The 18275-nt window shown below is 40.2% G+C and overlaps 1 protein-coding gene across 4 annotated transcripts in view; it reads left to right on the forward strand.

The window, feature by feature from the left end:
* Positions 1–18275, forward strand: part of LOC149138125 (uncharacterized) — a 437257-nt gene that overhangs the window by 80909 nt on the left and 338073 nt on the right. The gene's annotated exons all lie outside the window — the stretch shown is intronic.

Here is an 18275-nt window from a genome sequence, read left to right on the forward strand (position 1 = left end):
CCTTTAGTTGTTGGGGCATAGGAAGCTGTGGGTAGATTGCAGGGAGTGAAGCTAGTGGGGTGCTGTTGCTGCCAAGATAGAATATTACCTAATGGGGCAAAACCAAGGTAGAGGGAGTCACTACCTAGGTGGATTTCTAGCTAAGAAATCCAGATCAGTGTTGCAGGTGCATAGGAGATCGGAGAGGTGTGACTCGACGGTTGGCAAGTGGGTTTCCAGGAGGGAAGTAGCGACTTAGAGGGAGTTGAAGAGAGAAGTTCCAGAGGGAAGTAGAGACTTGGAGGATTCGAAAGGAAGAGTAGAGAGATGGCCATGAATGGACTGAGGGATCAGGACAAGCTGGACGGGGCGTCCAACTTTGTCGTTTGGAAGGCCAGGATCCTGTCCATTCTAGATAGACATCGCATCAAGGCCTTCACCTTGAGAACAGTGGCTATCCTAGTTGACCCAACTGACAATGAAAAGTACGAGGAAGCAATGGCCAAGGCAAAATGCATAATCCTTGATGGGGTCAAGGATCATGTGGTCCAGCATATTGCCGAGAAGGAAACGACAAAGGAAATGTGGGACACCTTGAAGACGTTGTATTAGCACACTTCCGTGCAGAGGAAGATGTTACTTGAGAATCAGCTGCGGTCATACCAGATGCAGAAGGGGGAGCAGATAGATCACTTCCTCGGTAGATTGAAGGAGATCCGGGACCAATTGACTTCCATAGGGGCCACGCCGGATCAGGAGTTGATGGTGAGGACCGCTCTAAACGTAGTCTCCGAGGAGTGGGAGACATTCGTCCAGAGTATTCTGGGTAGAGCGAATCTTCCAGATTGGGAAGAATTGTGGGTGGCTCTTCGCCAAGAAGAGATCAGATGGCTGTCCAAGACGGGAAGTAGCAACAAAGGAGTCCGGATCAAGAAAGAGGAGGAAGAGGATGCAACTCTGGCATCTGCGGGGAAGCAGGAGAAGAGGAAGAAAAATGACCTCTCCAAGATAAAGTGCTTCAACTGTGGGGAACTGGGGCATTATGCGAACCAGTGTCCGAGGAAGAAGAATAAGGGAGAGGCGTCTGACTCCAAGGCAACGCTAGCGAAGGCGGAAAAGGAGGTAGAGGAGGATGGCGATTGTGCCATGAGTGCTCATGTACCGCTAGAGAAGAGGTGGGGCGACATTGAGCTGTAGTTAGGAGGACTACAGGCGATGAGGGGCAGGATCCTTGAGGTACCCAAATTCTTGGATCATACCTTGCTACGAGAGCCCCGAAGTGAGAAGTAGCAAGATGGCGGATGTTGGTAGAAACGGATGCGGATGAAGCGACAAAGAGTGCTACAATGCAGTAGTCATGGGTAGCGCAGAGAGGGTTGCAACAGTGCGAGAGGCACATAGGAGGTTGCAACAGTGCAGGATGGCACAAAGAGGTTTGCAGCAGTGCCAGAGGCAGGGAGTTGTTGCAGCAGCGCAGAGGCAATAGAGGGAGCACATGATAGTGTTGATTTGGGGTAGCATCGGATGTGCTCTAACCATGAAAATTGGTGGAGAGGCCAAAGCACATGAGATCTCCAAGACCCAGAAAGGGTTTGGACAGAATCTAACCAGTTTGGAAGATATTAAAATAATTAATATTTGTAATGGATTCCCTAAGTCTAACCTTAGGGAAAATAAAATGTTAATGTGAATTAATATAAAACTGAGTTAGAATGCTCCAACAGTCATGGATCAAGCCAGATCTAATGTTAGTCGTTAATTAGGGACTTAATCTCGGCCGTTGATGGACCAACGAGAAAAGTATAAGAAGAGGCTTGAGGGTCAATTGGAGAATACACTGAGGGAGACCAGTCAGTTCGATTTCTGGAGTGGGGTTAGCTGAGAAATTTGAACTAGTGGTTTGGAGAGCAGCAGGAGGCAGCAAGTACAGAGTAGAGAGTCAGGAGCAACAACAGAAGACTAGCGTAGAGGCAGATGTAGGGCCTTTTAGGCAGACGCTGAGGCAGCAGGAGACTGCACAGTCACTAGAGGGCCTGCGTGGGTGACGTAGAGAGGCCCAGGGCTGATGCAGACAAGCAGGGGTTGACGCAGAGTGTCTGGGAGCCACGCAGAGGTCAGCCAGGCTGACGATAGGACTGGGAGAAGTGTTGGAGAATTTTTTTCTCTCTGTTGGGTAAGCTAGTTTGGCACTCGGTTGTACTGAAGAATTGCTGAATAATAAAATCCTCCCTTGCTGCATCGGTTTTTCCACATTGGGTTTTTCTGGGGACTGTTGTCCAAAATATCTGTGTCGATGTGTTGATTCTTGTGCATGTGTTTGTTTCTATATTATGGGAATTTATTTTAATGTTTATTGAAGGAATTTCATAAATAACTTGTTGAAAATAAGTAGGCAAAGTAAATCAAATGTTGCAGTGATAGAATTTTTACATGGTATCAGAGCGAGTAAACAGAGACAGGAAGGGAAAATCAGTTATGGGTCGATACCATGATGTAGAGGCATCCACGTCAGGGGACTCACATAGATTTTCAGAAAATTGAACAAGAGATTTTGATTTCTCCATGTTGGCTTCTAGGATGGAAGAAGAAGTGGCTTGTATGACTAGTTCTGCATCATCAGAAGTATGGTATATAGACAGTGGAGCCTCTCGGCATATGACGAGAATTAGAGAATGTTTCTCAGAGTATCGAGAAGAGAAGATGAACTTTCAGATCATCATGGGGAACAAGGCAAAGTGTACTCCAGTAGGGAAGGGTACCATAGTTTTTCAAACAAAATCGGGAGAACAGTTATGCGTTACAAATGTGCTACATGTACCAAGATTGGGGATGAACTTACTTTCCGTGTCGCAACTTCAAGGCAAGGGTTATGAGTTCTACTTCATCAAGGAGAAGGTATACGTCAAACACTCGAGTTGGAAAAAGAAAGTGGAGATCGGGATCAAAAGTAACAGGTTGTACAGATTACAACTAGAATCACCAATGGCACTAATAGGTAGTCATGGAGACAAGGACTTGAATGAACTATGGCACAGAAGAATAGGACATTTGCACCATGGGGCTCTGAGAATTCTTAGGAGCACTGTAATAGGAGTTCTGGATCTTTAGTATGGAACGAGATGATGTATGCAAAGGATGTGCTCTAGGAAAGTATGCTAAGGCAACATTTCCTAGGAGTAAACACAGGGCCAAGAGTGTACTAGAATTGATACACTCAGATATCTGTGGACCTATGTCCACCAAAGCTCTTAGTGGTGCTGAGTATTTCCTTACCTTCATTGATGACCACTCAAGGAAAACTTGGATTTATTTTCTGAAAACCAAGGATGAGGTTTTCTGTCGATTCAAAGAGTTCAAGGCTCTGGTGGAGAATCTGACTGGGAAGAAAATAAAAGTTTTGCGCTCAGATAATGGAGGAGAGTATGTCGATAAGGACTTCATTGATTTTTGTGCTAAGGAGGGCATCAAAAGAGAGTGGACAACTCTGTACAATCTAGAGCAGAATGGAGTAGCTGAAAGGAAGAACAGGACTATTGTAGAAGCAACTAGGACCATGATGTATGATCAAGATATGCCAAAATTCTTGTGGGCAGAAGCATGCAACACAACAATCTATGTTCAGAACAGAACTCCTCATCGGGCGTTGGGCAAGATTACTCCAGAGAAAGTTTTCACAGGGAAGACGCCTGAAGTCAGTGATTTCAGGATATTTGGGAGTTTAGCATATTGCCGCATACCCGAGGAAAAGAGAAAAAAGCTGGATCAAACTGTGGAAAAAGGATATCTAGTGGGATATAGTGAGAACGCTAAGGCATACAAAATCTATCTTCCAGGGAGCAGTAGGAAGGTAGTGGTTCGACGAGATGTAAAGTTCATGGAGGACAGGGCTTTCAGAAAATCTCGTGAGATGCCTTCCGAGGAGTAGTCAAAAGAAGAGCCGTTGGTTAAACCTCTTCAACCAACAAAAGTAAAGAATTCTTCCTCGGATCAGGAAGATTCACAGGATGAGGAGGAGCTAATAGAGGCACCTGCTGGCAGAGGAAGAGCTAGCAGGGAACTTTGTCAGATTTTGCAAGATGCAGAGGACTTCATCGGTGCGCCGAGAAACAATAAGAGGGAGCGAAAACAACCAGATAGATATCAGGCATTAGTAGCTCAGGATGGGGAGCCTGCCAGTTTCTAGGAGGCAGCTCAACATCAGGTTTGGCTAGATGCGATGGTAGAGGAGTACAACTCCATAATGTTGAACGATGTCTGGGAGGTAGTGCCAAGGCCTCAAGATAGATCTGTAATAGGTTCGAGATGGATCTACAAGATCAAATACGCTGCAGACGACAGTGTTGAGAAATACAAGGCCAGGTTTGTGGCTAAGGGGTATGCTCAAAAGGAAGGAATTGACTATGAGGAGACCTTTGCCCCGGTAGCCAGGTATACATCTATTAGGACTGTGATATCTCTTGCAGCTCAGATGGGTTGGGAGATTCATCAGATGGATGTCAAAATGGCTTTTCTGAATGGGGTAATAGAAGAAGAGGTATACATTGAATAACCAGAGGGCTTTGAGACACATGAGAAGAAGTCTCATGTATGAAGATTGAAGAAAGCCTTGTATGGGCTGAAACAGGCACCTAAAGCATGGTATGGTCGAATCGATGGCTACTTGCAGAAGATGGGATTTGTCAAGAGTGACGCGGATCTGAATCTCTACTATCTGGTTATAGAGAATGAGCCGCTAATCTTACTATTGTATGTGGATGATCTCTTTCTGACAGGATCATCCAGGCTCATTGGGAACTGCAAGAAGAATCTAGCCACATAATTCGATATGAAAGATTTGGGACTAATGCATTACTTCCTAGGGTTGGAAGTTTGGCAGCAGAAGGGAGAGATCTGCCTTGGGCAAGGGAGGTATGCTACAGAAATCCTAAAAAGATTCAAGATGGAGGACTGTAGACCCATGGCTACTCCAATGATCACCAACTGGAAGAAGATTGATGCATTAGAAGACAAGGATGTTGATCCCACCCTATACAGGCAGCTCATAGGGTCCCTGATGTATTTGGTCATTACCAGGCTAGACATTTGCTACGTTGTCAACACCCTTAGACAGTTCATGGTGGAACCGATGAAGGCGCATTGGGCAGTAGCCAAACATGTTCTCAGGTATTTACAGGGAACAATCGATTATGGACTCTTGTACACCCAGCGGTAAGGATATTAGATTGAGTGGATTTATTGATGTAGATTGGGCAGGAAGTTCAGTGGATCGGAAAAGTACCTCTGGGTATTGTTTCAACATTGGATCAGGAATGACTTCCTGGTGCAGTAGGAAACAGAAGTCCATGGCTCTGAGCTCATCTGAGGCAGAATATATGGCGGCGAGCACAGCTTCGTGTGAGGCCATATGGCTTAGAAAACTGCTTGTGAACCTATTCAGAAGGAAAATGGAGGCGACCAGGATCATGTGCGATAATCAGAGTTGCATCAAGCTCTCTGAGAATCCAGTGTTTCATGATCGGTCAAAGCATATTGATATCTGGTGTCACTTTGTCAGAGATTGTGTCCAACGAGGAGCTGTACAGTTGAGCTACACTCCTACAGGAGAACAGGTGGCGGACATCCTCACCAAGGCCCTTGGAAGGACAAAGTTTGATTACTTTAGGGAAAAGATGGGGATGATAAAGAACCCGTTTCAGTAGCAGAAATGGGGGTGATAGTAGCACGGATGCAGAGGGAGTTGCAGTGCGGATGCAGTGTTGGGAGAAAAGGACCAGCAATAGCATGGATGCAGAGGGAGTTGCCGTACAGATGCCACAGTGGAAGTGGCAGAGCCATGGGCAACAGTACAGGATGCAACAATGTGTTGGGCAGGGAGGCTTAGCATTAGCATAGGGACTGGTGCCGGATGATCAGGGTGATACTCAGTGAGGAGTATTACTAGAGCACAGTCCTCGCTAAGAGGGAGTGTTGATTTCGGGTAGCATCGGATGTGCTCTAGCCATGAAAATTGGTAGAGAGGTGAGATCTCCAAGACTCAGAAAGGGTTTGGGCAGAATCTAACCAATTTGGAAGATATTAAAATAATTAATATTTTTAATGGAGTCCCTAAGTCTAAACTCAGGGAAAATAAAATGTTAATAACTTAATGTGAATTAATATAAAACTGAGTTAGAATGCTCCAAAAGTCATGGATCAAGCCAGATCTAATCTTAGCCGTTGATTAGAGACTTAATCTCGGCCGTTGATGGACCAACGAGAAAAGTACAATAAGAGGCTTGAGGGGTAGTTGGAGAATACACTGAGGGAGACTAGTCAGTTCGATTTCTGGAGCAGGGTTAGTTGAGAAATTCGAACTAGTGGTTTGGAGAGCAGCAGGAGGCAACAAGTACGGAGTAGAGAGTCAGGATCAACAACAGAAGACCAGCGCAGAGGCAGACGCAAGGCCTTACAGGTAGACGCTGAGGCAGCGGGAGACTGCGCAGTCACTAGAGGGCCTGCGTGGGTGACGCAGAGAGGTCCAGGGCTGACGCAGAGAGTCTGGGAGCCATGCAGAGGTTAGCTAGGCTGACACTGGGACTGGGAGAAGTGTTGGAGAATTTTTTTCCTTCTATTGGGTAAGCTAGTTTGGCACCCGGTTGTACTGAAGAATTGCTGAATAATAAAATCCTCCCTTGTTGCACCAGTTTTCCCACATTGGGTTTATCTGGGGATTGTTGTCCAAAATATCTGTGTCGATGTGTTGATTCTTGTGCATGTGCTTGTTTCTGTATTATGGTGTGATATCTGCAGCATAATTTATTTTAATGTTTATTGAAAGAATTTCATAAATAACTTATTGAAAATAAGTAGGCAAAGTAAATCAGATGTTGTAGTGATAGAATTTTCACAGATAGTGGTAGAGAGAGCTTCAGCATCGGGAGTGTTTTTAGCCTGACAGAGATGTTAGTAGTTGGGTGGATCAATTACTTTTCAGTAACTGAGTTGCAGTGTAGTAGCATGATGCAACATGATGAGAAGGGGTTGCAGTGTAGATGTAGTGTTTGGAGAAAGACCAGCAGCAACACGGATGCAAAGGGAGTTGCCGTATGGATGCATCAGTGGCAGTGGCAGGGCCATGGGCAGCAATACAGGGTGCAACAGTGCAGAGGATGCTGGGCTGGTAGGCCTAGCATCAACATAGGTACCGGTGCCGTATTATCAGAGTGATGCTCAATGTGGAGTATTACTAGATCACAATCCTTGCTAAGAGGGAGTGTTGATTTGGGGTAGCATCGAATGTGCTCTAGCCATGAAAATTGGTGGAGAGGCTAAAGCACATGAGATCTCCAAGACCCAAAAATGGTTTGGGCAGATTCTACCCGGTTAAGGAGATATTAAAATAATTAATATTTTTAATGGAATTCCTAAGTCTAAACTTAGGAAAAATAAAATATTAATGGGTATTAATATAAAACTCGGTTAGAAGGTTTGAAATGACTTGGATCAAACCAAATCTAATCTTAGCCATTGATTAGAGATGTAATCTCGGCTGTTGAAGGACCAACAAGAAAGTATAAGAGGAGGCTTGAGGGCCAGTTGGAGAATACACCAGAGTGACCAGTCATTCGATTCTCTAGAGTGGGGTTTGCTAAGAGAAGTCGAATCAATGATTAGTTTGCAGTGAGGGGTAGTGAGTATGAGGCAGAGAGGCAGAGATAGTGCCGAAAGACCAGCGCAGAGGCAGAGATAGTGTCGAAAGACCAACGTAGAGGCAGAGAGGCAGACGCTGAGCTAGAGGGAGCCACACAAAGGTAGAAGGGATTGCGCAGAGGCCAGAAGGGCCTGCGTCATCCACACAGAGGCTGCAGGAGTGTCACAGAGGGCCGTAGACACTGCCCAGAGTCTCAGAGGGCTGACGCAGAGGCTAGGTGGGCTGATGCTGAGCTTCAGATTGTGCTGGAAAGGGTTTTGTGGGGCAGACTTTCCAAATATCTGCTTCCGAATAGAGAGGTATTACTGCCGGATTATTTTCTATGTCGGGTGAGCCAGTTTGGCACCTAGTTTTACTCAGAAAGATTGCATAATAGAATAACCCTCAGAATTGCTGCACCGATTTTCCCAAGTTGGGGTTTTTCTGGGGACGAGTTGTCCAAAAATAACGGTGTCACTTGTGCGTTTGTTATTTCTTTCAGCTGTTGATCTGTAGATGGTTGAGACTGTGTTCTGTTTATGTTAGTATTTATATGATTAAATAACTTGTTCATAATTAACAAGTAGGAGAAATAAACCAAAGAATACAGATAAAATTTCTAACAGGTAATACTTAGAAATTTCAACAGAGAGCAAGTAGTTTACATGCATCTCACTTAGGCACATTTTATTGCTAATTGGCATTTCTAAAATTAACCTCCAACTTAAGTTGGTTGTATAAACTTTAGGGACCCTCCACCCCTATTGACTCCTCATTGTGAGATCCGGATTTTCGGGCGGGGATGAGGTCTGGGGACCAGAGTTCAATTGAAACTTTGCTTTAGAATACAACTATTAAAATAAACCAAGAGCATCTCTACATCACATCTTCACTTTACTTGCAATACAACTCTCCTATGTATGCTATCTTGAATTTATTTGAGTTTTATTATTATCTTTTTCTCGAGAAGCATTTGCTTTATATTGCAAGTATTTGGATCTTTTACTTTTGCAACTATTTGCTTTCTTGTACTTGGAATATCTTTCGTTGGTGCAACTCTATTTTCAGGTTATTTCGTATACTTGTTGCTTTGATAGTTATTTAGCTCATGAGTAGTTGATGTCATTATCTTGTCATTTGAGCATTTGCTTTCAAGTACTATTTCTTTTATAGTTGCAATTGATATTTATATGTTCATCTTGGTCGAACATTTGATTTTGCAGGATTGTCTATCACTGTATCTTGATTTTCATTTTGAGCAAGCAATTGTCATTTTCTTTGAAGCACTGGCCTATACTTTCAAGACATTATTGAATAATGCTCATATATCATATGCTTGTTAACATCTTGGAGTCAAGTTATTTTTTTGATATGTATCTCCACTTAACTTAATCTCCTCGAAACTCATATCATATAACTTTTCATTAGGGACCCACCCCCCTTAGCTTACCTAAGAGAGAGCTTTAACGGAGATAGTTGGGAATAGGTGACAATCCCATCTCTTGGTTGTGCCACCAAGCCACACCTTGTGGGGTTAAGGGCTTTTCTCACACTAACTTAGGTGTGTGTGCTAGGCGGCATCAACGGTACCCAACCAATATTGAAATATGACACTATAGATTCCTAAGAGTAGAACATAATTGCAAATCATTAACTCACATACAAAATATCTAATGTACACATAGTCCAATGCCTCGTAAACTTGTCTGGATTGTGTACACAACACTAGATTCCTTACGATTAGTTTTTGTAAATTATGGATGTTTGGCAGGGTTGATCTGACACAGTTTTTTTTTCTTTTCTAATTTTTCATTTTTGTTGGGACACATTCTTGTTTTATGGTGCAATGGAGTTGACTTATTTTTTGCAGTGCTCTTTGAGTTCCATTTCTTTTATCATGGGACAAACTATCTTATAGATCTTAGGAAAATACTTGGCTACATCTTGTTATTTTTAACTGCTATTTGTTTACCATTAACAAACTGTGCATTAATATCATTCTTGCGAAAGTGCTTTTATTCTAATTTCTCCCTAATGAAGGTAGTTTAGGTTGCTGCAGATCTTAATTTATTGGTTCTGCATAGGGTCATTGTTAATTGTTAGGTCTTGACTAGAGCCATTGTGGACATGCTCAAATCACTTATGTTGTAGAAGTTAACCATTAAGGCTGAAGTATTTCTTTTCTTCCCAGGGGTTGAGATTGGGCCTGTTGTCGCGCAGATTGTCACGACAATGCTCAGACCGGGGGCTGTCACCCTGATCCCCGATCCCTCTGTTTAAGCCGTCTCCCGAGGCTAAGGGGGGTAGACCCTATGGGATGAAGGAAGACCAACTGTGGACCAGTGGGGTTGGGAGACACAGCAAGGCGATACTAGTACTTGATTGATTTTAGGAGTTAATGTACTAGTGCCTTATGGAGTTAATGATTAAATAATTGTTTATCAAACGTTGCAGAAATATGAACCTTGTAAAACAATCATTTATCATCAAATATCCCAAGCGATACAAGCTATTCAATAAACTCAACGCTTTAATAATGATCCAGCAATTAAATTTCTAAAGATTGAATGCTTTAAATGACCATACAATTTAAATGCTGACTAGATACCACTTTCATATAGCCAACTTTAAATAAACATTTAAGTGCATTTAGCTATAGAGAAATGGAACATAAATACCACAAAAGACGCCAAAAAATGAAATTTCAATTTTCTGTTTAGCTTTTTTTTAATTTTTAAAATATTTTTATATTATTTTATTTTTTTCATGAGATTTTTAAATTTATTTTAAAATAAAAAATAAAATAAAACAAAACAAAACTAAAACATATCTAGTTCTAAGACCTAAGCTACAGGAAACTAAAAATAAAAATCTTAACACCTAACTAAAAAAAATCTAAATCTAAATTTTAAATAAACTCAAAGTCTAATTTTAAAGCCAGCCAGATCCTAAGAACTTAAAAGGAACTTTTTCATGCCTTTTTTTAATATTTTTTGATATTATTTATTAAATAAAATAAATCTAATTCTAAAATTAAAACTACAGAATCAAAAGTCTAACTCTAACCAAATGAAAATTTATTAAAACTAAAACCTAACTAAACAAATCTTAGAATAAAATAAATCTAAAACCAAAATCTAACTAAAAATTTATTCTAATACTAAAATCTAAACTAAATCTAACTCTAAATGAACTAACGCTAACTCAGAAAATAAATCAAAACCATAAAAACCTTTTTTATTCTTTTGATTTTTTAATATATCTATATATATATATATATATATATATTAAAATCTAAATTTAAACAAAATTAAATCTAAATTAAAAAAATCTAAATCTAAAATTAAAACAAAAATTTAATAGATCTAAAACTAAAATGAACTAACGTAAAGAAATACGGTACAGTAGAACTAAATTAATCTGAACCAAACGAAAATAAAAACTGAAAAACCATACGCATAAAACCTGAATGAATTTTTTGTTTTTGTTTTTGTGTGCAGGCTTGGACGTAAGACGACAGCGGAGATTGCAGCGATTGGGCTCGAGCAAGAGGAATGCGTTGAAGATTGCTGCTGCGGATCAGGAGCAAAGAATGGAGCAGGTGGGACGGATTTGGCACGCAGGGGCAGCGGGTGAGAAACTAATGCTGCGTGAAGAAAATAGGGAGAGTTTTTGTTGCGTGGGAGGTGCGTACAAGTGAGGTGCGCGTGGGTACAGCTGCCTGGACGAGTGCTGCAGCGATGGTGGTGAGGGTTTGAGGTTGTGCGTATGCAGATCCGGACAGTAGAAGTGTGAGGAGCAGCGTGCTTTTATTTTTTATTTTTTTTCTTTTGTTTGTAGGTGCTAGAGCAGCGTGGAAGGACGCAGGTATGAAGGAGCTGCGTGAAGGTGAATGGTAGCCTGAGGAGATATAGACAGATCTGGCAGCGATGGAAGGTTTGGAGCAGCTGAAAGAAAATTCGATTCCTTGCAGGTTGGAACGCTGGAATCGTGACTGCGTGAAGGAAAATGGAAAACTGCGTGGGAGATGGCAGGGAAGGCAGAACGCTAGAGCAGGGGACTTAGTTTGAGACTACGTGGGGAGGACGATGGGTAGCGGAAAAATGCTAGCATGCAGAGAGGGGAGGCGTATGGAATAACGTAATGAAATGAAGCTGCTATCTTGCTAGTTGACGAGGGTTTGGAGGGGCTTCAAAAAACGCAGGTACAATAGCTTGGGCAGTAGATAAACCGAAACCGGTGGCTCAGAAACCCTTAAACAAATGATTTTCATAAAACCTAATTAAGATCTTAAATCTTTCTGCTTCGGATTGTTTGATGAAAACCCCGCAAAATTTTCCAAATCTGAAGTAAATATTCCTGCCAGAACTGATCTGAAGCCAGATCTTACCCTTCGGGGCCTAGATCTGGTTTCGGACAAAATGTTTTCTTTTGACCTGCAACCTGCAATAACAAAAACAGAACACCGAGAAGTAAAATGTGCCAGAAACAAAACTGAAAACCCTAAAACCAACTAAAAATTTACAATATTTACAGATTTTCGACTCTTAAGCAGCCAGATTTGTCAATAATCCATAGTAATATTATCAGAATTTAAATTTAATGTGAGATACTTCAGAAAACCCTTCATGCATTCATAATTTTTTTTTCAAATGATAACCCGGGATTAAAACTGGCTGGGCTCTTTCAGAAAACGCAATCCCGGAGTTCGCTGGTTCAGCCGAGAACTTCCCTAATGCCCGGTAAACTCAAAACTAAGATTTCCTGCACAACTTAAAATCAATCATTAACATAGAGGGAGAAAACAATAGTGAAATCCAGATCAAATGGAGATACCTGCCATTATATTTCAGAATCTAAACTATCATTCGAACCCCAGAGATCAGACAAGATACCTGTGCCTAGATCAATCTTCATTAAGCTATTATCAATGGCTGGAAATAAAATTATGCAGAAAAATAAAACAATCTTACAGCACTTCTAGAAGAGTAACACCAGCAAGATTTTTAACCCCAAAGTCTTTCTTTATTGCACAAAAAAATGACTACAAGAGAGCTTTCTGTAGCACCAGACTCTCAGATCAAATCTCATCTCAAATGACCCCTAACACCCTATTTAAAGGAAAATTTCCTAACGGCTAGTTCGAGTGATCCATGTCAAACTAATCTCGACCGTTGATGAGGATCAAAATCCGTTTTAATCTCATCCGTCGAAATTTTAAATGCATTTTAATATATTAAAAAATTTGCATTTATTTTCTCAAACTTTGACTTATTATTATTTTATTATTTTAAATTTTTTTATTTATTTTTAATTTACTTTTTTTTTATTTTTTTATTTTAAATTTTTAGTTATTTTTAAATTTTTAAATTTTTTTTTATTATTATTTATATCTTTTATTTTTTATTGTTTTTTACTTTTTGGATCCTCAAACTTAGCCCATTTGAAAAAATCACATAGGACCTAGGACTTAGGACTTATGAGGGGATTAAAACATTTTCTAACCCTCAAGACACTTTACATCATGACTTTTACAATTTTACATCTCAAGGGGGAAAACCCATTTGACATAGACCCTCATAGACCACCCAGTTCTGCGACACAACTATAATCTAGCAGATTAAACAATTTGTAATAACCTAACCAAATAGTTAGAGTTATTTCCAAATTACTTTTACGTAGATTCGACTAAGTACACTAGGAGTCACCTAAGATTCTAATGACAAAATCCATTTCGGCTTTGGGGTTAGGCTGAAGGAAAACTCTGCCGATCATGGATCGGTGAGACAAAAACCTTCCGGAACGTAGATTATCACTAGAATGTTAGGTTTGCCTAGGTGATTTACATACATGACTCATATCTGCTAAGATTATTTACAATTTACACATGCAGACTGGGTTTACAACATAACATAATCAGGTAGATGATGACAATCGAATGGCACAGACATGTCGATCCAGTGCTGCCCCTTTTGCGAAAAAGTGGGTGTACTGCTATGGGTAGTTGACACGTAGCGGTCAACATCTGGCTCTACTTGGGGACACGTTGCTGCACTGTAGGAATGTGAGAATCCAAAATCTGCATCCATGCAACACACAACAAAACATAAGTAGCGTCCATTCAAAAATCATCATATAACATTAAGCACAGGAAAGATATAAGCTCTTCATTTATTAACTATCTAGTAACATGAAAAGTAAATCTAATCCTAAAACAGAAATGAAAATGTTGAAAAAACAAGGAGTAGGGTTAGAAATACAAAGGATGCCCCATGGCATCAAATGTGTTCAATATAGTGTATACTGAGCATTTGCCTGCTTTCAGGCAAATCTGTCGGCTGCTTGTCGGATGTGCCATGTCCAATTCTGCATATGGTAGGACTTTTTCCTATCTGAAAATCAAGCTGCTCGCAGCCGTCTGATTCATCAAATCTTCTTCTAAGTTTCTTTCTCTTGCACTTTTTCTTTGTGGCAGGCTGTATCACTGATGACGTGGAACTTTCTGCTTCAAAGCTCTCAGATGAAGTATGTAAGATATGCGTGACATGTCTTTCTTCATTCTGCATCTACCCTGTCAAGGATGATGGATCAATCTCACAAGTGCCATGAGTTATAACTTGATCTTCTATGACTGGTGGATTAACCATGTGAGCATCAACCTTATTATTAATTTCCCTTTTATCTAGGTCACCTTCATTTATCCACTTTTCAATGGAACAAAGGACCTCATAATAAGATGGAGCTTGCTGTAACAGATAAAGAGGCTCTTGATCTATTGATGTTCCCTGGTTTCTTTCATCCTCTGATAGCTGCTGAAATTTCTGAACCTGTATTGTAATGACATCCATCTGACTAGAGTGTTCATCCTTCATAGCACTGATTTCCCTGGTATGGTCTTCTTCCATGGTCAATAACTTATTTTGCATAAAATTAATTTCTCTATCATGATTAGCTTTCATGGTCGTCATATTTTCCTCTATGCCTGATAACTTGCTTTGCATAAAACTAATTTCTGTGTCATGATTAGTCTTCATGGCCTCAATTTCCTTAGCATGCAGATTTTGCATGATCTCCATCTCCTTATTACGTTTTCCAGGTGGGTGCATAAAGTTCTCATATCATTGGCGTAATTAGTTTGATTGATCTCCATATTTTTTACCAGCCGCATTAGTTCTTGTATAATTTGCTTCTGATCTTCTTTTTCATTGTCGATACTGATTTTATAATTTGTCCCTGCTTTTCCACTATCATGGATTTGATCTGCAATGGTACAGGTGGATGGCACATTCTGATATGAAGAATTGTCTTGAAATTTTTCATCGACAGCTGGACCTTTTATAAGATTACTTTCATTATGTTGCACAATTTTAGGGGCACAAGGCGAGCTATCTGGATCACCATATCTATCTTTAAAAGCATTGACAATGTCTTGTAAAGAAGTGAAAGAATCCTTAAGACAATTGTTAAACCAATTCAAAGCATCACCCTTTAAAGAAAGGACAAAAAGATGCATTTTGACATCTTCATGATTATACTGAGGGGGTCTACAATATATGATCATTATACGAGTAAACCTGCCTAGATGCTTTTTAACAGCGACTGAATCACCACTCGAGAACAAAGGTAATTTAGGAATGGCCACTTCCGGAACATCATGGAGATCATCAGTAAAATGACATGGTTTAAACGAATAATCCATGATGGATAACGAGGGACCAAATGGATGATAGAAAGAGATCTCTGCTCAAGAAAATCAAGAGATGAAAGAAGTGAAGTCGCCACTTGAACAATGAATCTAATTCTAGGATCCAAAAAGCAACCAACAAGCAGATATGAGGAGGCTTCTTGTCTGGGAAAAAATAAATGAAAAGAAATGGAGTCGCCACCCAAACAAGAAACGAACTGAAGAGTAGGTGTTGATATGACGAAAGATAAGGCGATGAGATCCAAATGATGCCAAAAAATGTTGAATCTGCTAGCTCAAATGAGAGATGAGAAAGATGAAAGATGATTGTTGAATAAACCAAGGACAAAAAAACTCTAGACCCGGCAACGGCGCCAAAAAATGTTGCCGTTGCCGGTTCAAATGAAAAGATGAGAAATGAGAAGAAATATGAGGAAATGTCGTTGAAACGCCGAGAATAAAACGTCCCCAGCAACGACGCCAAAAAATGTTGTCGAACAGATTGTCACGACAACGCTTAGACCGGGGGCTGTCACCCTAATCCTCGATATCTCGTTTAAGCCATATCCTGCGGCTAAGGGGGTAGACCCTATGGGATAATGGATGACCAACTGTGGACCAGTTGGGTTGGGAGACACAACAAGGGGAAACAAGCACTTGAATGGTTTAGAAAACTGTGTGGGAGATGGCGGGGAAGGCAGAACGCTGGAGCAGGGGACTTAGTTTGAGACTGCGTGGGGAGGACGATGGGCAGCGGAAAAATGCTAGCACGCAAAGAGGGGAGGCGTATGGAATAACGTAATGAAATGAAGCTGCTATTTTGCTGGTTGACGAGGGTTTGGAGGGGCTTCAAAAAATGCAGGTACAATAGCTTGGGCAGCAGATAAACCGAAACCGGTGGCTCAGAAACCCTTAAACAAATGATTTTCATAAAACTTAATTAAGATCTTAAATCTTTCCGCTTCGGATTGTTTGATGAAAACCCCGCAAAATTTTCCAAATCTGAAGTAAATATTCCTGCCAGAACTAATCCTGAAGCCAGATCTTACCCTCCGGGGCCTAGATCTGGTTTCGGACAAAATGTTTTCTTTCGACCTGCAACTGCAATAACAAAAACAGAACACCGAGAAGTAAAATGTGCCAGAAACAAAACTGAAAACCCTAAAACCAGCTAAAAATTTACAATATTTACAGATTTTCGACTCTTAAGCAGCCAGATTTGTCAATAATCCACAGTAATATTTTTAGAATTTAAATTTAATGTGAGATACTTCAGAAAACCCTTCATGCATTCATAAAAAAAAATTCAAATGATAAGCCGGGATTAAAACTGGCTGGGCTCTTTCAGAAAACGCAATTCGGGAGTTGGCTGGTTCAGCCGAGAACTTCCCCTAACGCCTGGTAAACTCAAAACTAAGATTTCCTGCACAGCTTAAAATCAACCATTAACATAGAGGGAGAAAACAATAGTGAAATCCAGATCAAATGGAGATACCTGCCATTATATTTTAAAATCTAAATTATCATTCAAACCCCAGAGATTAGACAAGATATCTGTGCCTAGATCAATCTTCATTAAGCTATTATCAATGGCTGAAAATAAAATTATGTAGAAAAATAAAACAATCTTACGACACTTCCAGAAGAGTAACACCAGCAAGATTTTTAACCCCAAAGTCTTTCTTTATTGCACAAAAAAATGCCTACAAGAGAGCTTTCTGTAGCACCAGACTCTCAGATCAAATCTCATCTCAAATGACCCCTAACACCCTATTTAAAGGAAAATTTCCCAACGGCTAGTTCAAGTGATCCATGTCAAACTAATCTCGACCGTCGATGAGGATCAAAATCCCTTTTAATCTCATCTGTCAAAATTTTAAATGCATTTTAATATATTAAAAAATTAAAACTTTGCATTTATTTTCTCAAAACTTTGACTTATTATTATTTTATTTTATTTTTTAATTTTTAAAATTTATTTTAAATTTACTTTTTAATTTATTTATTTTATTTTATTTTTAGTTATTTTTAATATATATATTTTTTTAATACTTTTTGGATCCTCAAACTTAGCCCATTTGAAAAAATCACATAGGACCTAGGACTTAGGACTTATGAGGGGATTAAAACATTTTCTAACCCTCAAGACACTTTACATCATGACTTTTACAATTTTACATCTCAAGGGGGAAAACCCATTTGACATAGACCCTCATAGACCACCCAGTTCTGCGACACAACTATAATCTAGCAGATCAAGCAATTTGTAATAACCTAACCAAATAGTTAGAGTTATTTCCAAATTACTTTTACGTAGATTGGACTAAGTACACTAGGAGTCGCCTAAGATTCTAATGGCAAAATCCATTTCGGCTTTGGGGTTAGGTTGAAGGAAAACTCTGCCGATCATGGATCGGTGAGACAAAAAACCTTCCGGAACGTAGATTATCACTAGAAAGTTAGGTTTGCCTAGGCGATTTACATACATGACTCATATCTGCTAAGATTATTTACAATTTACACGTGCAGACTGGGTTTACAACATAACATAATCGGGCAGATGATGACAATTGAATGGCACAGACACATCGATCCAGTGCTGCCCCTTTTGCGAAAAAGGGGCTGTATTGCTATGGGTAGTTGACACGTAGCGGTAAACAAGGCCAATCTATAATACTTCGATAGTTCAACACTGAAGATATGGTGCACCAACAAAGATATCTCATTGTTTCTTTTGTAGAAGTAGTGATATGTCAAGGATTGTGTATCCATTTGATTGTGTTTAGTTGGTTTTATCCTCTTGGTTCAGTGAGTTCTGGGTTCTTAGTTTTGTTGCAAGGAGTGAATTTTTGGACTCCTATATCTTTTCAATTTTCCTCCTTTGACTTGATCTATCATAATCTTCCTTCAACTTGAGCTTTCCTTCCATCATTCACATGCTCA

Source organism: Pinus tabuliformis, chromosome X (assembly GCF_031772625.1).
Source record: "Pinus tabuliformis cultivar Carrire ecotype Pingquan chromosome X, CPIR1, whole genome shotgun sequence".
Lineage (NCBI taxonomy): Eukaryota > Viridiplantae > Streptophyta > Pinopsida > Pinales > Pinaceae > Pinus > Pinus tabuliformis.